This window comes from Callospermophilus lateralis, assembly GCF_048772815.1.
Source record: "Callospermophilus lateralis isolate mCalLat2 chromosome 5 unlocalized genomic scaffold, mCalLat2.hap1 SUPER_5_unloc_1, whole genome shotgun sequence".
NCBI lineage: Eukaryota > Metazoa > Chordata > Mammalia > Rodentia > Sciuridae > Callospermophilus > Callospermophilus lateralis.
This window is the reverse complement of record NW_027510147.1, coordinates 179,522-207,386: the sequence shown is the minus strand read 5'-3', so window position 1 is coordinate 207,386 and position 27,865 is coordinate 179,522.

The window sequence follows — 27,865 nt, the reverse complement described above, 5'->3', positions numbered from 1 at the left end:
AGGAACTAGGGGTCTTTAGAGAAAAGGTGGCTTCCAGGAACAAGCAAGCCATGTGGGCTGGGCTCTTCAGTCTTGTTGTAAAGGAGGGAAGCTCTCAGACTGTGACATGAACAGAGACTAACTGTAGAACAGAGGAGGCAGCTGAAGAGGTGCCCTATGTTCAAGTTTGAAAAACATAATAAAATTCATAATTAAATATTCCATGTTCCTTGTTGACATAGATTGATAATGAGTAAAGCACCCAATGCCACATGAGAACAAACTCCTCCATTCAGTAGAATGTGAGCTGACAAACAGGGAAGGAATCTAGAACTGTCACATGGAGCAATGTGCTCACAAGGGCTCAGATCATCCCCCTACAGAGTACTGTGTCACACCTGTCCACGATGCACAGGCCTACTGGACACTAGCTAGACCCACAACGGCAGTTCCCTTGGATGATGTGGGGACACCATGGTGTCACGCCCCTGACACAGAACACTGGAGGCTTCTAGTCTCTGCTGCGGCCTCTCCACGAACCCCCTCTCATGGTTCAATCTCAAGAAACCTTCACAGTAATCCCCAAGAGTTGCTCTGTGCCTTCCCTGTGCTGCACACAGCCAACAATCCAGCAATCCTCAGGTCACGGAAAGAGGAACAGTCCCAGGGTAAAGAGCATGGAATAAGTGACACTAAAAGCAACCCAGGCTCCTGAATTCTTCACTAAAAACATTAACAGGTGAAAAGGATGCTGTTGTCAGGAGTGGCAGAACTGTGGGGGAGCCGGTGATGGTGTGGGGTCAACGTTGGGTTGCACAATTCACAGAGAAGTCATAGATGTCCTTGTTCTTAGGACATACACATTGATTTATTTAATGAGGGGGAAACATGAAGTTTCCAAGTAACTCCCAAGTGACTCACAGAAAGTCTGCACATACATGGTGTGTAGTATGTGTATGCATTTAGCACATATGAAGATCTTAACTGATACTTCTAGTCTTCAAACCCTCTGTGAGACTGAAATCATACCAAAATGCAACATTAAAAGATACACAGTGTACATGTATGACACCCACTTAAGGACCTCCGCTGCCCTCTGAAGCAGAAGATACCGCCTATTGAGTGTCCTCTTTCCACACCACTCACTGTCCCTCCCACCGCAACCACAGTCTACTCCCCTTGGTAACACATTGATGCTGCTGAACTTCATGCGCACATAACTGAGTTCCATTCACACCTGCCAATAGCATGACTGCCACACCTCTATGCTCGATCTAAGAAACAGACGACCCTGAGAGGATTGTTAAAACCCTCTCAAATGGCTTAAGAGCTGGCCAGGGCTTCCAAAACCCACCAAAAATAGAAAGAAAATGGGACGAAATAGCAGATCTAGGAGATGGGAGGCAAAGTAAATACTCTGAGACCTGCAGAGACTTGAGGATTGGTTTCAGAGAATAAAATAAGCCCAAATTTCTAAAACCCAAACCGAGACCAGGTTGGAGAAGGGGAAAGGTCAACAGAGAGAGAAAGAGGGAGGAGAAAAGCACATAGGTTAACCATTCACAAGGTTTGGAACAAAAAGTAGAAAAAAAATTAAAATGTGATAGTAAATTGCTGTTCGAGCAATAGATCAAGCAGCATAAAACAAAACTGTAAATAGAAAGCCCTGAGGGCACTGCCATAGTTGTGGGGAGTCCACAGTTGACCAGTGACCCCCTTAGACAACAAAGCCTCTGCCCACCTCCAGACAGCAGCAGATTAAACAAGAACACCCTGCAGTGGGCTCTCTTCAGAATCCAGCTAGAGAGGACGTGTAACTGGATCTCTACTAGCTGAAAGTGGCGACAACCCCCTGCCCCTGACCAGGAACAAGAACCAAGGAGTGGAGCAGCCCACCTGGGAAGTTTAGGAAGGACCCAGGACTCAACTAGGGTGCCACCAGGCAGACAGAGAAGGAGCAGAGGCCCACAGCTGGAGGAGGTGAAAGTCAGAGCTCAATCTGGGCAGCAAGGCAATTTAGGGCCTGAGCATAGGGAAGGGGCAGGGGACCTTAGAACAGCTGCCCAGGAAGAGCCTGAGTTGTAAGAAACCTGGAGAGACTGTGCCCCTGACCATGCACCCACATGGGCCAAAGCTCAGAGAAGCTGCCTGAATGTTCACATTCAGAGGTGGGGATCCTAGATTGTGGCTGTGGCTGGGGAAAGCAGGGCAGCCGTGCCTGAGTCCCCAGGGAGCTTAAAGGAAAAGTGTCCAGACCTTTACCACAGCCAGAAACTCTGCAACTGCTAGAAGAAAATGTGCACCCAACACTGCTATATGGTAGCACAAGAACCGACTTCCTTAACAGGAGTCCCAATGCATAAGAAAGAAAAGGGAGAAACAATAATTGGGGTGGCGTCAAGTTAAACTGATTCTGTGTAACAAGAGAAGCGATTAACAGCATGAATCAAAAGCCTAGAGAATGGGAGAAGACTTTGACACCTGCTTCCCAGATAGAGCATTAACATCCAGAATATACAAATAATGTAAAAAATATATATATAAAAATGGGCTAAAGAACTAAAAAGATACTTCTCAAAAGAAGAAAAACAACTGGCCAACAAATATATGAAAAAATAACCAACATCTATAGCAATCATGGAAATGCAAGTTGAAACTACATAAAGATTTCATTTCAGTCCAGAGAGAATGTCAGTTTAAAGAATGCAAGTAAAAGTAAATATTGGTGAGGATGTGGGGGAAAGTACAATCACACATTGTTTGGGGAGACTGCAAATTATTACAAACACTCTGGAAAACCTTTGGAGATTAATTGAAAAACTAGGAATGGCACTATCATATAACCCAGTTATCCCACTCCTTAGTATTTACCCAAAAGAACTAAAATCAGCATACTATAGGGATGCAGCCACATTATTGTTTATAGCAGCACAACTCACAATAGCCAGACTGTGGAACCAACCCAGGTGCCCGTCAATAGATGAATGGATAAAGAATATGTGGTGTATATTCAATGGAGTATTACTCAAGAAAAGAAATCAGGGCATTTGCTGGAAAATGGATGGAACCAAAGAACATCATGCTAAGTCAAATAAGCCACACTCAGAAAGCCAAAGGATGAATGTTTTCTCTGATATGTGGAAGCCAATCCAAAGTAAGGGAGGCAAGGGATAGAGTGGGAGAGAGGGAAAGGTAAAAGAGGGGGGATTCCACCAAAACAGAAAAAAGACTCATGGACTAGATCAAGAGGATTGAGGGGGCAGGAAGAGGAATAGAATAAGGGAAGAGCAGTGGAATAGATCTGATCCAACTTTCCTATGTGCATATATAAACCTACCACATTAAGTCTCACCTTGAGGTATATCCACAAGGCACTACTTTTTTTAAAAAAAAGTAAATAGCAGAAAAATCAGTACAGTAGAGGGAAGGGAACGGGAGAAGCAGTATGGGAGAAGAAGGAGAAGTTCTGGGGACTGAACTAGAGTAATTATATTACATGATTTTATAATTATATGAAAATAAATCCTAATGCTCTGTATTACTGAAATGCACCAATAAAAAAATGACAAAGTCACTCATTTATAACTGAGATATTGTTTCAAGTCCCCAATATCTCATCTCTATTTGATGAACAATGCCATAAAAATGAGAAACTCCATTCTAACTCTGTAAACCAAGCTTTCACTATTGCTTTTCCTCATTTTTACCAGTATGAAATGTTTCTGCTCTGCCTAGGGCAAATTAGGATCCTCTCTGTAAAACTAGTTGGACTTGGCACACCACTCAAAATCTCCCCCAATTGTGTCCAGAACCAGTGTCACGACATAAGTAGAGATACTACATGGCTTCTTCATGGAGAATGGGGTGTCTGCAGCCAGTTGGAGGCTCTGGCTAGAGGCCCAAGGCTTCCCTCCTTGAGCAACCGATTAAGTTCACACCCCAACTCCTTTCCTTATCAGGCTCCCATTCAGGAGCCCCCATGTACCTACCTATCTCCCTGAGCCAGAAACCCTGCCCCTGGAACCTGGAACCTAGGGAATTATTCAAATCAGCCAATCCACAGGGTACAGAGAACCCTAAACAGCCCCAACCCACCAATCCTGCCTCAGATGCTCCCCAGAGCCCAGCCTGTCTCCTGGCCCTGGGGACAACTCTGTCTCAGTGGCCCTGCCTGGCATCCTGCTCTTCTTCAACCTGTAAGTAACACTTCTGCTTTTCATCTACCCAGGCTCAGTGTTGTATCTCATCATAAAAGAAAGATTCTTGTTCTTGCTAGAACCTTAAGTGGGGTGGTCCAGGACCTTCACTGGGTCCTTAGGAAACCTGAGTTTCTGTGGCAATTAGAGAGAAATCCAGGGTTCAGCTCCATTCATCAACAGAATTGCTGAATAAACTGAGACTTGTTTTTTGTTTTGGTTTGTGTATTTTGCAGTATTATTTATAGTATTTATATTGCCATCATCATATTCACATGTCTTTCTATGAGTTCAGCCACAGTAAAATGGGTCCATTTTCTTATATGATTCTGAGTCTCCAACCCATCCCTAGATTTGCCTAACTGCTTCCTCCTCAGGATGCAGAGCTGCTCCCTTTTCCCACTCACCTGTCAGGTGAGTGGCTCACACAGCAAGCAGCCTTTCCAGGTGGCTCTGGGACTGGACCTCTCACCTCCCCCGTGTAGCCTCTTCCTCATCCTCTCTGCATCCCAGAGGGACACCAGCTCCATCCTCACTACAGCAGCCCTTTAGCCTTGATTCTAAGCTCTCACTTCTGAGGGCAAAGCTTCCAGGAACCCATGTGCGAGAGTTCGCCTGGACCTCCTTGTTTCTCCTCCCCAGGGTTTTGGTCAGTGAATGTCAGCAGTCAGCATTAACCTTCTTTCCCCAGGGTTCTGTTTTAGAGTTCCCTCTGTGGCTGCCACTCAAAAGCACCTCCTGCATGCCCACCAGTAGGTGGCGCTAGTCTTACTCATTCTTTATTTGGCCTCTAATAAGAGTGCTTCCTCCTGTGGCTTTAGGTTGGCTGACCCAACCAGCATTTGAAGACATAACAGTCACATGAAGTTGTCACCTCCCCAGTTAATGCACAGTTTTCAATTCTGAATCAGAAAACCCGACATGGACCCTAAAATAGAAAGCCTTCTGGGCCAGAATGTTCTGTGCCCTGAGGCGCTGGCTTCTCTGTTGATCAACAGCCTGCCTTGATTTTCTTCCTCCTCAGCTGCCCTTAACTATGCAGCAGGTGGAAGAAGAGTCCACTTACCTCCTGCTTCTGCTTCCCACATGCAGGTGTCCAGGAGGCCAGCTTTCTGTCCAGGGATCCTGTTCACTGTGTTTCAGGAAGAGCGTGCACAGCAGTGAACCAGAGGAAGGACTTGACCCAGGACAGCCCCTGGGAGGACAGAGGTCTGAGAACCCCCCAGGATGCAGCCCTGGAGCAGGAGCGTCAGGACCCTCCTGCTTTGCCTCCTGCTTCCCTGGCCAGGCACAGGTGAGTGACTAAGGGCATAGCTGCCCTTTCCTTTTCCTGGTGCCTGGCTCAGGCTCCCTCCTCCTCAGGGGCCCCTGAGTCCAGCTCATGCCCCTTTGCTCGAGCTGAAGCCCAGGTGCTTCTTATTTCAGTCTGTCCTTCTGGCTCTTGCTGATTCCTGTTCTTTTCTCAGTCCTTTGTGACCAAGTATCTGAAGCTGTTTTTTTTTAAATTATATATATACATACATACATACATATATGGTTGTAGATGAACACACAGTATCTTTATTTATTTTTATGATCATATAAATCTTTCACCTTTTACTGAAGCTGTGTTTTAGGGGTCTTTTCTGATTAATTCTGCTCAAATTTGTTTGCATCTTCTCTAAAGCAGAGCCTGGAGTACAGGTGCCTCCTGGGAACACTGGATGCCCTCTGACAAACCTGGGGACAGAGCTCAGGGACCCCAGGGTCCACTGCCCCCACCCAATATGCAGGCCCTTCTCAGAGTCTTTAGCTTCTTCCTCTCATAGAATTAATTTCTTGTGTCTCTCCCTGTTTTGTTTGGCCCTGACTGGGAAAAACGTTCACCCAGTGTGAGACAGCATCGCGATTGGCTTTGACACATGGAGGTGGCCTATGTCTTGAAGTTTTGGTGTTTAACAAGAGTTTATGTGAGAGCAAATCTCACTTCCAATGAGGTAATTGACCTACATGAGGACCCAGGAGCGTATAGATAGAAACAGAGACGTTCCATTGAAATGAAAACCACCAACATTAAAATGAAAGATCAAAGCATGCTAAAGAAAATACATATTTACTCCACGAAAGCCATCCGGATGGAAAGGAAAATCAGTAGACATGGTTTCTAAAACAGGTAGGAGACAAGTTTAGATTGTAGGCTGTGCCAGTCCACCACCTCAGAAGTCACCATCTGTTAAGATCCCAAGAAGGCACCTGGCACCTTGCAAGAGGACCTGCTCACCTCAGTGAAAAACTTCCTTTTGCTAATTTCCCCTTAGCTGTAAGATTCTCTGAAGTCCTTTCCTCTGGTTCCATGATCAGCAATGAGGGCAGGATTGGGTCTAAGGGGATCAGGATTGGGTCTAAGGGGATCCAGCAGGAAGAGGGCCACCTAGAGGTCTAGTGGTATGTGTCTTGCTGCCTCTGTCAAACCCCAGGGCACCTGAAGAAGGAGCTTGTGTCTGAGGTCCTCTGTCACCATGCAAAACAGATATAGGACTTCTGGCCTCTTCTTTTTGGGAACAATTGTCATTTGCTGCCCCTGCTGAGGTCCTGCAGCCTGGCAGGAGAGTCCCTGATCTCTGTCATCTCCCCTGGTGGCACTGTTAGTACCTGTTGAAAGAGGTGAGACAAGTGAGGTCCTCCATGAAGGACCTCCTGCAGAGGACGAGCAGGCTGTACTCATCTCTGGCCTCTAGTCACACTGTGTCACACACAGGAGGGGTCTTCTCCTGTCAGAGCACGAGCAAGTCCTGCCATTTCCTAGTTATTTTACTGTCCTTTTGTCCCCAAGGTCAGGTCTTCCTCTGCCTCATCATCTTCTGGTGACTTCAGTGTCAACCTAGTCACAGGCTGTGCCACACTGACTTGAAAACCGAGCTCCATGATGCTCTAACAACTGGAATTTTTTAAGAAAATGCCAAGATGACCCTCAAAAGTTTCCCAAATCGAGCATTTTGGCTTTTGAAACATTTCAGATTTGTGATTTTCAGGTAGGAATACTGAACTAGTATAGTTCATGCAAATATTGCAAAATCCAAAGATACTGAATTCTGAAACCTGTCTGAGCACCCTAATGATGACAGTTCAGGCCAGTACCACTGCTTTAGCTTTCAATTTTGGAAATTCTCTTTAAAAAATAAACAGAATAAATTTGATTTTTGACCTTTTTCTATGGTGCTTGAAAACCACTTTTAACTGTTAGCGTTTTGTTTTGTGTTGTTTTACATCATTCTGGTGACTTTCTTAGGCAGGTAACACTTATTTTCAATGGTGCATTGATACTGGAAAGTCCTAGGGATGGGTGCAATTGTTCCCTTACATTTAAATTGGCTGCCAGGTCACTTTAAGTCCTTCTCTGACACCACTCAGTTCCAGATTTATCCACACCAGCTCTGTGTGCAGTGAGTCGCCTCAGGTATGACACCACCCACTCAAAGTTGCTGGAACCACAGCTTAAGGGCTCAGTCCACAAGACCACCCACAGCAGGGGCTACCTGTACCTTTGTTCTGCTGACCATGGACTTAGGGGTTCTTGTGACAACCCTCAGAACTCAAAGAAGCATGATGTTTAACATCCAGTTTCATCACTAGGGATATAATGTGGGAAACTCACATGCAGGAGGTCCTCAGGGCAAGGTAGGTGGGGCCCTCCCTGGTAGGCTCTGGTGTACCCCTGGCAGTACCTTGCTGTGTTCACCATGTGGAGGTTACCTGGCCTGGCTGTTTCAGGGTCATGAAAGTTTCTTCACAAAGGCCTGGCTGAGCCAGCCATTGCCCACTGGGGAGAGAACTCAGTCTCCAGGCCCCTCCTGTCCCTGGAGGCTGGGGTATGGCCAGATCAAACCCTCACTTCCCAAGCCACCCTCACCATGTCTAAGGACAGCCAGGAGCCAACCCATTAGAATGAACCACAGAGTGGTCAGAAGGGACAATAAGAAGTAAGGAAAAAGAGTACTGGCACTCTTTTGTGGATATGCCAAAGCTTCTATTGTCCACTAGAGAAAACTTAAAAAACAATGTGAAGCCTGTCTTGAAGATTAAGCCTATCAGTATAGACAGGTGATGACCCTAGAGGCCATTACTGAATTTTAACTAGGTAGATTTCCAGAACTCCTATTAAATGGTCTCCCGAGGCTTTGGGGGGGATGGGAGACTCCTTGTAAGAAAGAACAAGACAGGAGTTCAGATCCCTGTTCTCATGTGACGAAGAAGGACTGGACAAAGGAACCATGAACTTCGGTTTGGCTAATTTTCTGCCTACATGATATAATCCCCAGTGATTTGTTTTTGTGCTTTGAGATTTCTGTGCAGAATTTTTTTTTTTTTTTAATTTGTAGTTTAACAACTCATTCATATAAATGGAACTTTAAAAATGTTAAGTGAATTGAGGACTAGGAAAGTAGTGCACATACCTTTCAAGGCTTTTGATAATTTATTTTCAATTTTAATTGATTTTATCTGGTACATATCAACATAGATATGTATATTTTCATGTTGTACAATATGATGCTTTCATATTTTTATCTATTGCAAAATGTTAAGTCAGGGTAACTATCTGTGCCTCCTCAAACACATCACCTGTCATGGTGAAGTCTTCAGTACCTTCCTTCTGCTTCTGAGAAGCACAGTGGGTCGCTGTTGCTTGCAGTACTCTGCTGTGGACAGCCCGTCACCCAGAGAGCTGCGCCCAGGGCCCACTGCGCAGCCTCCAGGGAGCTCCTCCCTCTCTCCCGCTTGTGCCCATTCTGCTATCAGCTTCCTGGAGCTCCCCCTGCTGGGGTACTGGGTAGGAGCGCAGTCCTGCAGAACTTCTCCTAGCCTGGCTTCTTTCACTTCACCTGAGGATCTGCAGATCTGACCCTGTTGTTCATAAAGGACAGATTTCATTCTTTTTTAAGCTGGAATAACTCCACTCTGTATGTGCCACTTCTCTTTACTCCACTCACGTATTACTGGAGACCTGGGCTGATTTAGTGTCCTGGATACTCTGCATAGTGCCGCAAGAAACTCAGGAGCATAGAAGTCTCTTTGGTATTGGGATTGGGGTTTCACTTCATTAATTTTAATTTTTTTTAACCTTTCCACCCAGGGACACAGCACCACTAAGTGAGGACACACCACCCCCAGATTTTTCTTTTCTTTCCATCCTTTCTTTCTTTCTTCTTTTTTTTTTTTTTTGGAAAGGGGTCTTGATAAAATATCAAAGCTTGTCTTGAGTTTGAGATCCTCCTTCCTCAGCTTCCCCAGTCACTGGGAATACAGGTGTGCACCACTGTGCCTGCCAATTTCATTTCCTTTGTCTATATACACAGTAGAATCATTACTGCCTCCTGTTGTAATTTAATTTTATTTATTTATTTATTTTTGGCAGGAGGTACTGGGGATTGAATTCAGGAGTATTCAACCATTGAGCCACATCCCCAGCCCTATTTTGTATTTTATTAGAGACAGGATCTCATTTAGTTGCTTAATGCTTTGCTAAATTGCTATGTGTGGCCTTGAACTCATGATTCTCCAGCCTCAGCCTCCTGAGCCACTGGCATGTGCCACCATGCCCAGCCTAATTTGAATAATTTTAAGAACCTCCATGCTGTTCCGGACAATGGCTGGGCTAATTAGCATCTCCACAACAGTGTGCAAGGGTTCCATTCCTCCACATCCCGACCAACCTTCTTCTCTTTGTCTTTTTGATGGTAATTGCCTTTTCATGGAAGTGGGGTGATATCTCATTTGATTTTCTCTTGGAGGCACACTGGGAGGTGAGTTTGCAGGATCCTATGGTTTTTCTGTTTGCCAAAGGCTGCTCCAGCACATTCCCAGCACGAGTGTGCCCAGGCTCCCTTCCTCCACACCCTAGCTAATGCTTCTGCTCTTTCTACAAAAGCCTTTCCACTTTGGTTTAAAGGGAGAATCTCCTGGTGGCTTGGTTTGCTTTTCTCAATGACTGATAAAAATCTTTCCATATTCTTGCTGGTCATTTGTTTGTTCCTTGGAAAATGTCTACTCATATCTCTTTATGGTTTTTTATTAGCTTATTTTTCACTGTTCATTTTCCTGAGTTTTGGCCTCTGACACATCTGTGGCTGGCACACCTGCTTTCTCCTCTCTGGGTGTCCTTTGGCTTGTCTCTGCTGTGTGACCTGGTTATTTGATAGTACCCGCTGGTTCATTTTGGCTTTTATCCCCTCTATTTTTTTGTATCATATTCAAAAATTATTGGCAACACCAATTCCAGGCAGCATTTTTCATTTTCTTATAAAAATGATACATTTGGGGGTTTTACACTTATTACCTAATGCAGGTTATCTAACCCTGGTATGCAGAAGGTCAGATTTTACTCTTCCACCTGAGGATATTCAGTTCACTCAGCTCTGTTCATTAAGCTGTGTCCTTTCCACAGTCCACATTCTTGGACCCTTGCTGGATTTAGACCACAGCCTAGGTGTGGGCTGAGCTCTGGGTTTCTTGTCCCTTGTGCTGATGTGTGCCTGTGTCCATGACAGCACCTAGTGCTCTGCTCACTCCAGAACTAAGGTCCTTAGAAACCAGCAGCTGTGCTCAGGCTGCCTCACTCTGCCTGCTGGAGGGTATCCACTCTTCATGAGCTGTGCATTTCCACAGGGACATTCAGGATTTGGAGTCTATTAATTGTGAATAAACCATTTTACATTTAATTTTTTTCAAATCAATTTAAAACACTGTGCTATGTCCTACACAGTGTGTGCTGAAAATCACACACTGTGTAATGGTTATGTCCACTTAATTAGCAACCACCTTGCTGCACATAGTGGTCCTTGTGTGGAGAGACCTCACAGCTACACTTGAGAACACAGTGTGCCATCCTGACTTGTGGGCACATTGGTTTATGCCAGAGACAGCAGTGCTCATGTTGATCTCAGTGGGAAGTAGGAACTTGTAAAAATATTAATTCATCTTTTCAGTCCATAAATACTGCGATACAGTTCCTTTTATTTTTGCTTCTTTAATTTCCTCCACTAGTGCTTCACAGTTTTGGAACACACTCAGTCCTGGTGATGCTGCCCCTGGGTGTGGATCCAGGGCTCAGCTCATGCTGCTTTGGGGCATCTCCACCTCCAGGAAGGCTCTCAGCCTCAGTGTCTCAGGCCCTGATGCACCTTCCCAGCCTGTGGCCTTGGGATCCTCCCTGAGGAGGCACATGGGGCTGGAGTAGCTCAGAGCCTGAGGTCTGTCCAGAGTCAGGCAGAACTGCCCTCCCCTCCACCTGGTGCTGCTATCTCCAGCTCTGGGGTGAGGTGACATGGGCACAGCCAGCACAGGAGCTGGAATGTGTGACCTGGCACACTGATCTTATACCTGAGAAAATATTCTGTCAGTATTATTTTGTAGCATAAAATTATTCTAATTGCTTTGAAAATATATTTTAAAATATATATGTAGAACATATATAGTTGTAGAACAAATATGTATGAGCATATATGTAGAATATATATCTTAATTCATCGAACTTATACTTTACTCCATTCTTTAAGACAAAGAAACACAGTATACTCACTACTATAATGCTTGCTTTTCATCTTAATAATTACATACAATAGGTCAAGTACCTGAATCACCCATTGGCTGATTCCCTCATATCTAAAATCAGGATGATCATCTGTAACACATACACTTCTTATGGGAAATCATAATGGATTATATTAACTTACTTCCCACCCTAGGCCACTGGAAGAGCAAAGTTGAACATCTGCAGGTTTCCCTGAGGTGCCATCAGCATCTGGGCCTCTCTTGCCTCCTCTGCTAATGTTGCCAACCTCCCTGTGTTAGGTCAGCTCATGGTGCTAATGCAGCTGGTCTGCTTCTCTCCTCAGTCCCAACCATGCCTGCCCCAGACTGAGGAATGACTTCATCCTGCTTTCTCTCCATCACTTGCAGGGCAATTCCAGGTGATGGGACCAAGATCACCAGTCATTGCCATGGTAGGGAAAGAGGTTGTGTTCTCCTGCCACCTCAGGCCAGCCATGGATGCGCAGCACATGGAGGTGACATGGTACAAAAATCATCAGTCGGGCCTGGTGCACGACTATAGGAATGGCCAGGAACACGTGGAACAGCAGCGACTAGAATATTGCGGGAGGACCCAGTTTCTGAAGGGGAACATCAGCCAAGGGCAGGTGGCCCTGAGGCTCCAGCCCATCCGGACTTCAGATGGAGGGGACTACAGGTGCTTATTTGCAAGCTCCACAGGGTACGGTGAAGCACAGTTCAAGCTGTTAGTCACAGGTGAGCCCTGGCATGAATACTCTGAGACATAGTATGTTGTAGTTTTTTCCTAACAGCACTCTGTGGTGTGCATGGCCAGAGGTGGCTGAGTCCACACAAACAGGGAGCTGGAATCCAGAATGCCAGAGCTGAGCCTCACCTGGGCGGCCCACTCTGGCTATACCTTGTCTCAGTAGAAATCCACTCTCCTCCCTTTTCTTTCTCTGTGTGACTGCTGAAGGGGAGGTATGAACAGGGAGCAGTGTGTCCTAACTCTGAAATGTCCTAGAGACACTTCTTGGTCTGAAGATGTCACTCTCTTTTCCAAAACCCAGAAGCAGCTTGATGTGCAGGAGGGTTCTGAGCAGCCCACCAGCAAGCCTGACTGACCTCATTCCAATGCACACAGATGTGCCACTGAGCAGTGGTGTTGTACACTCTTCTTAAACACCCTTGTCTGTTCAGGTCACAGCTTGTGTTTGTGCCTTACATCCCTCTTCTCCAGAGATGTGGCTCCCCTCCTGTCCTGAGTGGATGAAAGAGTGAGGAAGGTTTCTTTCCTAGACACTGGATTTGCCAGATTCCAGATGCTTCTGCTCTGGCTCAGAGGACTTCTGCCAGCAAACAGAAAACAGCTTCCCACAGCTGTCCCACTTTGTCCACAGATTCCTTGCAAGCATACACCTTCCCCCTTGAAGCTAGGCCCCTGGATACTAGGGCCTAATGCTTGCACATGTGTCTTCTGAGCTTCAACAGTGGGTCACTAATGCATTCCCAGCAATCTACATTTTATTACATGATTGCAGGAGAGGTTCTCCCATATACTACTCCTTAGAATTTCTCCTCAGCAGAAGAAAAAGTGGTATATGTTTTTCTTACCACAAAACACACAGAATTAAAAGAAACTAGGGCCTATGTTCACCTTCTGAATTTGAAGTATGTGCATATATTAAGCACAACACATGGGAACCCACTCAACACTGTAAGAAGCCAAAGTATCTCCAGCATATTCAAATGTATAGTTGAATTTATAGTTTACCATGGGCAGTAGAAATATCCTGAACTTTATTCCACACTAAGGACAATATCACACCCTTATCTCCCAGCTGTAGCTGTCTCACAACCACCCCTATGCTTCAGATCTGGAGGACAGAGCTAGCCTGAGGGGAAGCCACACCCCCTTTCTCTATTGATATTGTCTAGAGCATTTCCATTCAGACTTGTCAGCATCTGAAGGCCACTCCTTAGAGCAGGAGGTGGAAAGGTGCTCCACAGCTGGGTAGGCACTTCTCCAGCTAAGAAGTTCATTACCCCAGAATGCGCTGCCCAGGTAAGGCAGCTACCTCCTGCATGTGGCCATGCAGGTGCAGCTTAACCCCTACTAAATCATACAGGAATGCCAGTCCCACAGCCACCTGGCTAGTGTGTCTCACACAGAGCCCTGGCCTATTGCAATGGACAACAGCCCCAGGGCTTCCCCTATGAGAAGAATTTCTGCAGGAGGCCTGAGCAGGAGGAGGGTGAGTGAATGTTGGGGAGCAGTTTACCACAGGAGCCTCTAATCCACACGCCCCCTTCAGTTCTCAACCATGATGGATGGATGGATGGAGGGTCTCAGCCCTACTGTAGTGAGCCTGAGAAGAAAGGATAAGTCATGAGTCCTAGGAAAGGGGGAAAGAAAATGGTCCAGTTGGTGGTTGACCACTTGTACATGCACTGGTCTAACAAATTCAATTTCTTTCTCAAAAACATAAAAAACGTCTTTTGGATGCACAATTTTCATACTCCAGCTTTCACAAGCAAGAGAGTTCAGAGCCTGCAGGTTGACCAGTAAGCCAAAGTCCATAGGCCTCAGGGGGGCAGAGCCATTGTCCTCCTAACACAGCAGTCTCTTTTTCTCTCTCTCTCTCTCTCTCCCTCTCTCAATCCCAGCCTCAGGCCTGGATCCTCATATTCATGTTGAACCTGGTCCCAGTGGGAGCATTACGCTGACCTGCACATCTCCTGGGTGGTACCCGGAGCCAGAGGTACAGTGGAGTGGCCCAGGACAACTCCAACTGGAACCTGCCTCAGAGGCAAACGCAGTAGAAGGAGATGGCCTGTTCCGTGTGGAGTCCTCTCTCTCAGTAGAGGAAAGTTCCAGAGAACATGTGACTTGTTCCATCAGGAACCCTGTCCTCAATGAGGAGAAGAAGGCCCACGTGTCCATGGCAGGTCAGTTCCCTCCCAGGTGCTCGTCCAGAGGTTCCAGTGCAGATAGGAAGCTGTGAGGAGCAGAGACCCCTGACACAGACTGCGATGAGAGTCCATTGGGTGCCTTGAGTGGGGGCCTCCTCAGATGTACCCCTGTGCACTCCTGCTGAGGTCAACAAGGTCATTATTTCACAGGATAGAAGTGGATATGCCAAAGCCTTCAAGGGTAACAGGGCTGACAGGGGTCTGTCGGAGCCCCTTGGAACTTTCCACTGCCCGGACTCACCCTGCACAACAATTGAGATTCTTCCCCCACTTGTCAAGAGTACCTAATGTGCTTATCACAGTCACCTCTGTGACCTTGACACATGCAGACTGTTTGGACTAGTAAAAAGGGCTAATAATAGTATGACCTTTTTGGAATGAGGGTTAATGACACAATTCTTTTCACAGGCAGAGAGGACCAAGCACCCAGGTGTGCCCTTCACCTCTGCAGAGTGACTGTCAGGGAAACACAGTCTGCCCCCAACTCTGCCCTGCACCACCCCTCCCTCTCCCAATCAGGGAGCAGAGTGCAGTCTGTGCTCCAGGGTGTTCTCAGGCCCTTCTCTCCCAGCTTGCCCCACCCTTCTTGGCACCTCACATCAGCACCTGTACATACTCACCCTCTGGTGCTCATGGGCACTGGGGGGCACTATCTTTGTATCTCCCCTGAAGTGGCATTTCCTGCTGGCCCTTCAATACCTAAATCAGGAGCTCTCTTTTCTGGAAAACTTCCCCACCCAGTGTGCACCTGTGTCCCTTCAGTCCTCAGCCTGCCCTTAGACACACATCTATGTGATGATGAGGACAACTGGACAAATGGACCCATGATGAAGGCAGTTAGTACCTCAGGAGGGAGGGGGGAGGGCAGGTGAAGGTGTATTGTATTTGCAGTCTGTTCCTCAAGAGCCGGCCCCAGAGGATCTCACATGATTCTGAACTTCCTGCGGATCTTACCCCAGGTGGGCTCTGCATGGCAGCACAGTTAGGGGCATTGGGATGCCCTGGCATTTCCCTCAGGCACCCTGAACAGCTCAGCCCTCAGCCCAGGCAGGCCAGCACCATCCTCAGAAGCCCTGAGCAGACAACTACCCAGTGGGCTTCCCAGCAGGAGCACTGCATGTGGAGCTGGTCTCACAGTGCCTTCTGCGTTACTTTCCTCTCTTCAGCCTGTCCACATAGCTGCCTGTTTGAAAGGGCAGTTCGGGGCCTGCCCAGGCTGGGAGGAGGCAGGAAGCAGAGGTCCTTAGGAGTTTTGGGAGGGCTAGGGAGGCTTGGGGTCTCTGATGCCTAGTGACGTCTCCATGAGGAAACAAGAAGGACTCGTCCCCATCAGCCAGGCCACCTGCAGTCACCCTAGATCTCGGCGCCATGGTCCTGTTTTCCAGGTGACCTGTTCACCAGAGTCAGCCCCTGGACTGTGGTGCTGGCTGTGTTTGATGTTCTTGTGGCTATCAGCTTGGCGGTCATCGGTGCTGTCCTCATGAGGACCACAAAAGCCAAAGGTAAATGGAAAGAGTGGGGCTGACATCATTTTTGGAATTTTTATGGGATAGCTGTAAAGGTAACAGGGAAATGGACTCAGGATCCTTTATCATTACAATTGCAGAGGAATCACCTGAGGAGGAAGAGGTCATTCACCTGCACAATCAGCTCTTGTGCTTGACCTCATCTTGGACTGTGTGCTTGCTTTAGTCTGCCCATGCAGACTAGTAGAACCACTTGTTCAGGAGGGATTGAGTCCTCTCCAAGATTTCTCGGCCCTGCTGAGAAATCTCACATCACATGGAGCTCTGTGCACGTGACAAATCAGTCTATGTGATATGGTTCACGGCAGCCATGACTCCCTCAAGGTCACAGTGAATGGCTCTGTGCTTGTGACCAGATGGGGCCATGTGACCTTATTCACTGAAGCCATTCCCTAACATAGAGGAGTAGTAGACCCTGGTTGCAGGTGAGGGGCTGCATTGGTGGGACCAATTCACACCCACATGCATTGGGAGAGCTATATCTGTGATGTGTGCTTAAAGAGCTAATGAGTTTCTCATCCTGAACCCACAGGATTTCAGGTGGTTCCATAAACCAGTCACAGAGGCCAAATGCCTGTCACTTAGTCACATTCATACAAATCATTAACATTAGGTGTGTGACAAAGTCCTTCTTCTTGTTAGTTGGGTGCAGCCCAAGAAGCCCACTAGGTAGTTGTCTGCTTAGGGCTTCTGAGGATGGCGCTGGCCTGCAGAAAATTTTATGTGTAATTCGAAATGAATAAAATCACTTGCTAAGTCTGCAGGGGAGCAGAGGTATTTGTTCTCTGTAGCCCCTGCTCCTAGCATTGAGCTATGATTGACAGGTGTCTCTCAATGGCCCTGAGGGGAAGAGACCCTATTTGCTCATGGTGATGTCCCTAGTACATAGGGCAGCAGCAGCACTGAAGTGTGTCCTCAATAAGTGTGAGCTGAGTGGACAGGAAAGAGTGGCTGTGGCCTCAGAAATGACATGGAGATAAACTGCCCCAGAGCAATGGCCACTGATGAGCAGCAGACTGTGGTGGACATAAGAAGCAAATTGTAAAGGCTCAGGGCATTCAGGATTTCAGGCGCTGGGCATGTCCAGTGTGGGAACATAAGACAAGGTGTCCTATCAGTCTGTGCCCCTCAGAGTCCAGCAATATGGCCCGCATGTTCAGTGGTCCCTTCCCATCACATAGCAAAACCCAGGATGAACTTGACTGGCATCTCAGAGACTCATCTCTCTTCACCTCTGTGTTTTCTCTTTAGAGACTCTCTTTGAAGAACTTGGTAAGTTCTATGTCTCTGTTCTGTGCTCACTTAAAATTCCAGCCATTTTGTCCTCCAAACACTGATCTCTCCCTGTGATTGATTACAGAGGACTGAAATTCAATAGAAGAGATAGGTAAGTGAAGCCTGTCCCCCTTGTCCCACATGCCCATTACTGCAAAACCTCACTGTCCCCGTCACCCTGGATGTGTCCATCTCATTGCAGATCTGGAGGAAGCTCGGAGATATGCAGGTAGGTGCACAGAGAAGGAGGTGTGGCTAAGAATGGCCTCATGCCTGTCCTCTAAGCTGTCCGAGATTCTATTGTGTAAGAAAATTTCTTCCCAAATGATCCAGAGGATGCAAGTAGGCAAAGACAATGCTTAGACACTGCATGTAGGGACCTAAGTTGGTTAGGACCCAAGTGCCGCTATGGGGGAGGTGGTCTAGCTAGACTACCATAAATGCATGCGTGAGCTCTGGGCAGCACAGACACTTCAGGGCCTCCTGACCTGGCAAGCAAGCTCTGCTCCATAAGGAGTAAGTCCCTACCATCCCCTTGTGACCACCACCACAGGACTCTCTGGGGTGATGATGAAGAGATGATGAAGGATTAGATCTCATCTCTCTCCTCTCCATTCAAATCAAGCCCTCCATGTCCCTCAGGTCATTCTCACGAACAGGAACACAGTTTCTGTTAGTTTTCTTAACAATAAAGTAAACAGCAATCTCAGTTAACCCAGTCTCTCCGTCAGGCTGTTTTCCTACTCCCCTCCCCCTCTCCAGAACAGCCTCATTACATACTTGTGAATCCTCCTTCCTAATTTGTACCCTCTGCTCTCTTCCCACCCCAGCTCCACAAACACCCTCAGCCTGACAATGGCCCTCGTGGTCCTCAGTTGTCCTCACCACCCTCCTACTGCCTCCTAGCTCCACCTCCTCTCTCTCCCTCCTCCTGCGGAACTGGCCACTCTCCTGCCCTCTGAACACACTGCTGAGCTTCTGCCTCTGAGCTGAGCAGGGGGATCGTCTCCTTGACCTTCCCCGACCCTTCTGTTATGTCCCCTCTGTCCATGGAGGGCCTGGTGTTCCTAGTGCTAACACTGGAGACCTTCTGAGTGTCAGAACCTTGGTAAAGACCTTTCCCAAGGGGTTTCCATGCTCCACCCATCTCCTACCAGCGGAATCCTTGCAAGCTCTGAGGTGATAACAGAAATCTTTTCCCCAGATGGAGCCGTGTGGAGTACTTTCCTGCAGGAAATGAACTTCAGATCAGTAGTGGGGATGGTGTCCTGGATATGGACAGAGTGGTGTTTATTTTCTCTCCATGTTGATGAAAAGGGCCCTTGAGGACACAGGCCTTGTTCCTCTTCTTTGCTTTGACCCTGGCTGAGAAGGTGAAGAGTCTCTTCTTTTTTTGTTATAATTTTTTTTTATTTGCTCTTTTTAGTTACACATGACTGTAGACTATATTTTGACATGTTATACATACCTGGAGTGAAACTTCCCCTTCTTGTGGCTGTGTATGATATGGAGTTACACTGGTCATGTGTTCACGTATGAACACAGGAAAGATATGTCTGATTCATTCTACTGCCTTTTCTATTGCTATCCATGCTCCCTCCCCTTCATTCCCCTTCATCTAATCCAGTGAACTTCTACTTTCCCTTATGTTGTGTTAGCATCTGCATATCAGGGACAACATTTGGCCTTTGTTTTTTTGGGGTTTAGCCTATTTCATTTAGTATATCATAGTCTCCAGTTCCATCCATTTACCAGCAAATGCCATAATTACATTTTTCTTTATGGCTGAATAATATTCCTTTGTGCATAAGTACCATGTTTTCTTTATCCATTCATCTTTTGAAGGGCACCTAGATTGATCCCATAGCTTAGCTATTGTGAGTTGAGCTGCTATAAACATTCATGTTGCTGCATAATTGTAATATGCTGATTTTATGTCCTTTGGGTATAAATGAGGATTGGGATAACTGGGTTCTGCTCTAAATTTTCTGAGGAATCTCCATACTGCTTTCCAGAGTAATTGCACCAATTTTCAGTCCCCCAACAATGGATGAGTGTACTTTGTCTCCCCACATCCTCACCACTGTTTTCTCTCACATGTATTCTTGATAATTGCCATTCTGAGTGGAGTGAGAAGAAATTTCAGTTTAATTTTAATATTCACCTCTCTAATTGTTGGAGATATTGAGCGTTTCTTCAATTGTTGACTGATCATATTTCTTTTTCTGTGAAGTGTCTGTTCATTTCTTTGCCCATTAATTGAAAGGGTTATTTATTATTTTCATGTTAAATTTTTGAGTTCTTTATATATCCTGGAGATTAGTGCTCTATCTGAAGTGCAGGTGGCAATGTTTCTCCCAATCTATAGGCTTTCTCTTCACATACCTGATTGGTTCCTTTGCTGAGAAGAAGCTTTATAGTTTCATATCATCCTATTTATTGATTCTTGATTTTACGTCTTACACTTTAGGAGTCTTACTGAGGAAGTCTGTTCTTAGGCCACCATGATGGGCCTACTTTTTCTTCTAGTAGGTGCAGGCTCTCCGGTTAAATGCCTATATCCTTGGTCCACTTTGAGTTGAGTTTCATGCAGGGTGATGAATACGGTCTTAATTTCATTTTCCTGCATATGGAATTTCAATTTTCCCAGCATCATTTGTTGGAGAGGCTATATTTTCTCCAATATATGTTGATGGCACCTTTGTCTAGAGTGAGATAACTGTGTTTATTTGGGTTTGTCTCTGTGTCTTCTGTTCTGTACTATTGGTCTTCATGTCTGTTTGGGTGCCAGTATCCACCCTTTTTGTTAATATAACTCTGTAGTGTAATTTAAGGTCTGGTACTTTGATGCCTCTTGCTTCTCTTTCCTTACTCAGGATTACTTTGGCTATTCTGGGCCTCTTATTTTTACAAATTATTTTTATGAATTCTTTCTATTTCTATGAAGAATATCATTGAACTTTTAATAGGAACTGCATTCAATCTGTATAGTGCTTTTTGTATTATGGCCATTTTCACAATATGAATTCTACCTATCCTGCAGAATGGGAGGTCTTTACATCTTCTGAAGCCTTCTTCAATTTCATTTCATAGTGTTCTGTAGTTTTCATTATATTTCATTGTCCTTCATCTCTTTTGTCAGATTGATTCCCAAACATTTTCTGAGGCTATTGTAAATGAGGTAGTTTTTCTAATATCTCTTTCAGTTGATTCATCACTGATGTAGGGAAGCAATTGATCTTTGGGTGTTAACTTTATATCTCGCTAATTTAATGAATTCATTTATGAGTTCTAAAAGTTTTCTGTTGCTGGTTTTTTATAGGGTCTTCTAAAAATAGAATCATGTCATCAGCAAATAGTGATAGTTTGGGGTTCTTATTTTCCTATTCATAACCCTTTAATTTTTTTCTTCTAATTGCTCTGGCTGGGGTTTCCAGGACTGTTAAATATAAATGGGGAAAGAAGGCATTCCTGTCTCGTTCCAGTTTTCAAAGGAATGTTTTCAGTTTTTCTCTATTGGCATCTATCAAGTTAATCATGTGATTCTTTTATTTAAATGTATTGATATGATAAATTCCATTTATTGATTTTCATATGATGAACCAAAGTTGAATCCCTGTGATGAACCACACTTAATCATGCTGCACCATTTTTTAAAATAGGTGTTTGTAGGAAATTTGCCAGTATTTTATTAAGAATTTTTGCATCTATGTTCATCAGGTATATTTTTCTGAAGTTTTCTTTCCTTCATATGTTTGTCCAGTTTGGGTATCAGGGTGATACAAGCTTTATGGTATGAGTTGAAAGGGTTCCCTCCTTTTCTATTTCATGGAATAATTTGAGAAGGATTGGTGTTAGTTCTTCTCTGATGGTCTGGTAAAACTCCACTGAGAATCCATCTGTCTTGGGCTTTGGTTTGTTGGTAGGCTTTTGATGGCATTTACAATTTCATTGCTTGAAATTTATCTGTTTAAATTTTCTATGTCCTTTTGATTCAGTTTGCATAGGTCATATGTCTCTAGAAATTTTCTGGTGTCTGAAGACTTTCTATTTTATTAGAGTATCAATTTTCAGGATAATTTCTGAATATTATTTCTATTTCAGTAGTGTCCCCTGTGATAATTCCTTTTTCATAGCAAATAATTAATTAATTATAGCAAGTAATTTAGTAATATGAGACTTCTCTCTTTGTTAGTTTGGCTAAGGGTTTATCATATTTATTTATTTATTGCAAAGAACCAACTTTTTCTTTCATTGGTTTTTTGGGGGGATTTTTTGTTTGTTTGGAGTTCATTGATTTTAGCACTAATTTTAATCATTTGATGTCTTCTAGTGCTTTTGATGTTGATTTGTTCTCTTTCTAGTGCTTTAAGATATAATATTGGACTGTTTATTTGTTGACCCTTTATTCTTTAATGAATGAGATCAATACAATGAACTTTCCTTTTAGTACTGCCTTCATAGTGTTCCAGAGATTGTGTATATTGTATCACTATTCTCATTTATGTGTAAGTATTTTTAATTTTATCCCTGGTTTCTTCTGCTACCCATTGGATATTCAACAGCATATTATTTAAATGTCTCCAGTGTTAAAGTAGCTTCTATTTTTTATTTTATCATTGATTTCTAATTTTAGTCTATTATGATCTGATAAAATGCCAGGTGTTATCTTTATTTTTTGTATTTTCTAAGAGTTGCATTGTGGCATAAGATATGGTCTCTTTTAGAGAAGGATCTGTGTGCTGCTGAGAAGAAAGCATATTTAGTTATTGATGGATGAAATAGTCTATATATGTCTGTTACATCCAAATTATTAATTGTAATTTTTTGTTCTGTGGCTTCTTTATGTAGTCTATGTTTGGGGGATCCCTCCAGTGGTGAGATAGGTGAGTTAAAGTCACCCAGTGTTATTCTATTGTGGTCTATTTGATTCTTGAAATTGAGAAGGGTTTGTGTGATATATATATAGATGCTTCATTGTTTGGGGCATAAATGTTTATAATTGATATGTCCTGTTGAAGTATAATTCCATTTAAAAGTATGAAATTTCCTTCTCTGTCTCTTCTGATTAACTCTGCCTTCAAGTCCACTTTATCTGATATGAAAATGGAAACCCCTACTTGTTTACTAGATCCATGTAAACGACATGTTTTCTTCCCATCCTCTGACCTTCAGTCTGTGGATGTCTTTGCCTATGAGATCAGTTTCTTAGAAACAGCACATAGTTGAGACTTATTTTTTAATACAATCTGCCAGTCTATATCTTTTCCTTAATGAGTTAAAGCCATTTACCTTCAATGTTTTTACTGAGAAATGATTTTTCCTTCATTATCATTGTGATTGATTTATGATTTTTAATTTGAATTAGTTGCCTGACTTACTATTTCTTTAGTGTATTTCCCTCCTTTGCTAGTTTTCACTTTTATTTTTTAGTTCTTTTTCATGAAATACTTAATTGACTGTGTATTGTAGTGCAGACTTTCTAGTTGTGAATTCTTTTAACACTGTTTATCATGGAAGGTTTTATTTCATCATCAATTCTAAAGCTTAATTTAGCTGGGTATAGTATTCTTGGCTGGCATCCAGTTTGTTTCAGAGATTGATATATATCATTTAAAGACCTCCTACCATTGAGGGTCTTGGTGGATAAATCAGCTGAGATCTGGATTGGTTTCCCTATAAATGTGAGCTGTCATCTGGCTGCCTCTAAAACTCTATTCTAGTTCAGGTTGGCATTTTCATAATAATGTGCCTATGGGGAGGCATGTTCTAATTCTGCATATTTGTGGATCTGTTAGCCTTCTGCAGTTGATTTTTTATTTCATTCTTTAGATTTGGGAAATGATATTACTTCATTGAAAAGATTGGGCATTGTTTTGGTTTGAACCCCCCGAGGCGTCATCTATCCTTATACATCTTAAGTTTGGTCTTTTCAGGTTACTTCATATTTCTTGGAAGTTCTATTCATGGTATCTTAATATCTCTTCTCCATGGTCAACTATATTTTCAAGATTACACATTTTGTGTTCATTGCCTGAAACTTTGTTTTCCAAGTGGTCTAATCTGTTGGTGATGCTTTCCATTGAATTTTTTTTAAAGAGAGAGAGAGAGAGAGAGAGAGAGAGAGAGAGAGAGAGAGAGAATTTCAATATTTATTTTTCAGTTTTCGGCGGACACAACATCTTTGTTTGTATGTGGTGCTGAGGATCGAACCCGGGCCGCACGCATGCCAGGCGAGCACGCCACCGCTTGAGCCACATCTCCAGCCCTCCATTGAATTTTTAATTTGGTTTCCTGATTCCTTCACTTTGAGGATTTCTGCTTGATTTTTCTTCTCAGAATTTCTATCTCTTTATTGAAATGATCTTTCACTTTCTGTATCTTTCCTCTGATTTCACTCCTTACATCATTCTTTACCTCATAGATCAACTTAACTATGTATATTCTGAACTCCTTCTCTGACATTTCTTCCACTGTGATGTCAATTGAAGTATCTTGGTTTGTTTGGGACAACAAGTATCTTGATTTGTCCCATTGCTTTTTCCTGTTGTTTGTGTATATGTACAAATCTAATACTATGGATCTGAGGCAGTAGAAATTCTACCCTATGAACTTATACTGTCCTTGAAGGTTTCCAGTACCTCACCATTTAAGGGGAAACAAATAATAACAACAAACAATGCAAATACAGCATTAAAACAAAAGTTCCTTCTATGACTTCTAAATATTAATTGTCACAATAAATAGAAATGATACATTATTGCCTACACACAAAAAAACAATAAGTTTGCAAAAGAGTTTACAATTTGAATATGGTGAACAGGGAGAGAACAGAAATGATGTAAGATGTGATGCCTATGAGGGAAGAGGAGAGAAGATAGAAGTAAAAAATTAAAGGAGTCATGAAAAAGAGAACAATAGAGATTGGCTGTTAGCAGAAGAAAAGAGAGAAAGAGAATCCAGAGAAAAATAAAAGGTCGAAAAAATATATATTTTATATAATATATATTTAATATATTTACATATGTAAATTAAAAATTCCATAAATAAATACAAAAGAAGATTTTCAAAAACTGAAATATACTAATCAAATATCCTAGTCTTCCTAAAACTAATTTATGAAAGATAACTGGCTTCAAAACTGCTAGGAATGAGAAAAAACTCTCAAATATGAATATGTATTAATGTCCATGAATTATTAAAGTCACAATTAAACAAAGAAAAGGAGAAAGGAAAAAAACTCAATGAAAACTTACAGAATTTTCTGTTGCAGCCCAAGATTCTCACTCCTTTCTCAGCAGTGTTAGGTAAAGTCCTCTGGAGTGTGATGCTTGCTCCTCCCTCAGGGTGGGGTTGCTAGAGTGACAGAGGCAATGCCATAGGTCAAACTCCTAGAGGCAGGGTTTAGGCCTAGGTGGGCTCCAGGCCCTTCCCTGCATGCCAGTTGGTCTAGAGATTTTAAATCAGGCATCTCCAGGGCCCAGCAACTGCCGATCCATGCTAGAAGTCTGCACCCCAGGATCTCCCTGGGTTCCACTCATGTGATGGAGGAGCCAATTCTTAGTCCACTGTGTCACCTGCAGATCTCACATTTCCTGGTCTTGGGTTCAGTCTCCAAACTCCGTCTTTCCAAAAGTTCCAAGACTTCCCCTTCCTCCCAAAGTCACCTCCCAAAGTCAAATTCCCAGCTAGGTGGGTCTCTCCAAGCTTGTTCTGCAAGCAGCAGATTGGAGGGGGAGGGGAAGAGCTGGGTGGGTTTCCAGGACCTATATCCTCTGTGTAAACCTCTCTCCCAGTTTGATTTTCTCCAGGTTACTTAGGCACATTCTGTGTAATGAAGTATGGGTTTGCCAGACCTATATTTTGGGATAAACTCAAGTTAGTCAGAAATTGGTGCCCTCAGCTGCTGCCCCCATGCCATAGCTGCAAAATGATTCTTCAGTCCTCTTCAGGTAGGTAGGAGAGAGAAGGGGCTTCTTTCCCACAAAGGGATGCAATGCAGTGCAACTTTTAGTTTGGCTGGATAGTGGTTTTGGTGTCTAAACTCTTTGGACCCAGACATACCTCAGGCCTCCTTATAATGCAGGTTCCTTTAATTCTCTTCTCCCTCCACTTTGCTGGTGGAGGGACCACTCTGGCTGGTGCCTCCATCCCCAATATTGGCTGCGGCACTGGGGATTTCTTCCTTATTTTATTATATTCAGCCTCCTGAGTCCTTGATCTGCTTTAAATTTCAATTGAACCCCCCCATACACACACCTTATTTTGTTCACCGACCTTGCTGAGAATCTACCTGTGTATTTCTTGGTCTCACACCACAGAACTGCCAAGAAAGTGACCCTCTCTATTCCTCTATCTTAACTCCCTCCCTTCCCCAGTGTGTTTTCTTATTGCTCACAAGTGACTCATCTCCTTCCTTCTGCAGAGGACATCACACTGGATGCAGACACAGCTCACCCTTCTCTTCATGTGTCACATGGTGGGAAACATGTCGAAACCCTGCCTATGAAGCAAGATGTTCCTGATAAATCTGCTCGATTCACTCTTTCCCCATTTGTGCTGGGCCAAAAGAGTTTCTCTAGTGGCCGTCACTACTGGGAGGTTGAAGTACCAGACAAATACACGTGGAATGTAGGGCTCTGCTTGGATTCAGTTAAACGAAAAATATCATATAATTACACCAGTCCTGAGAATGGTTTCTGGTCCATTTCCCGGATTGATAGGAGGTATGATGCCCTTTCTGTGCCACGTTTTGTTGTTAATGTTGAAAACCCACCCCTTAAAATAGTGGGGATATTTTTGCAGTATGAGAAAGGGTTGATCTCTTTCTATGATGTGAAGGCATCTTCCATTCTCTATACTTTCAAAAGCAAGTTCACCCAGCCCTTGAAGCCATATTTTTCCCCTGGGCCTCATATCCCAGGAGGAAAACAGGCGTTAAAGATCCTCCAGGTGCCAGGTGGTTCTTACTTTCTCCAGAGTCTCCAGGGGTCATCCTCATAGACAATGAAAGCCATGGCCATTCCCCAGCCAGGATGCTGCAGGGCTGGGGTTAGAGGAACCCCCAAGGGCCCTGGCTTCTCCCAGTCTTGGGGGACTAAGGGTGGTCCTGCTCACGTGGCCAGTTCCACAGCTCATTAAACTCTGCCATCCTAGCTAATTACTACTGAAACTGATTAGCTTCATTTCTCAACAAACATCTCTTTGACGTTTCTCACCATGCCTCACAGCCAATTCAGAGTATTTTACTTTCACTAATAACCTATTGGTTCTTCAGAGCCAAACATCAAGTGCTGCCTATTTCCACAAATTTCTTTGATCCAACATCAGTGACCTGAACCCGGTTTTATACACAGAGCCATGACCTCAATAAACTTGCCTCTTGTAGCAACTGACACACCTGTACTCAAAGAGGTTTTTATTCAAGAAGCACCATATATCCCTCTCCAAGTCCCTACATTACAGAACACATTTTCTTATCATCATTATCATTTTTTATAGATTTAATTAACAAATGTTATGTAAATTGGTGGCATACAGTCAATTTGATATTGAGAATCCATTGTGACATTTTTACCAAAATTACATTAAGAGACACAGGTGTATATAAAATTTCAAGGAACTATTCACCTTCCAATATAAAGTCAGTAAACCTTGAGCAGTACTTCACAGTGCTCACTGACTACTTCAAGTTCATCTAGCCATTCTCTGCTCTGTGCTAACCATAGGCTGAGATTCTTATACATTTTATAGATCCCATGGTAAGTGGTCAAACTGAGCTGCCAAAAGTAGATTAAAGGCCAAACTGGAAGGTCAGTTCCAAGACTTCCCCTTCCTCCCAAAGAGACCCATCTGCATAAATGGAGCCTCTGAGAAACAAAGTAAGACACATACCCCAGAAACATTGATATGAAGCTCAAAGTGTCCCAAATGCCACCCACAGATTAGCTCAGGTGAGCAAAACCCCAGGGAATTAAAGAGAGATTTCAACTCTCACACATTGCAGTTTGGGGAACAAAGTCACACATCAGCTCAGGAAAGGTTTGTGGCATATTCTCATGAAGGTAACCAAAAAAGCATCCTATGATCCTCATAGTTACATGTTAGAAGGAAATGAAAGCATGTGAACACATGAGCAGGCACTAAAACTTCAAGCAGCCCTTATTAATGATATCTAATACCTGGGACCAACACAAATGACTCTCACTTGAAAACTGTATGAATAAATTGTAATTGATTCACAAAATGAATATGAAAATTTGACAATTTGACATTTTAGAATCAAAACCCTGACACATTCAATCGATACAGGATTATCAAAGACACTGTGCTAGATGACAGAATTGAGGTGTAAGAAAACTGTACCCAGTCATGTATGAAGGTCTTAAA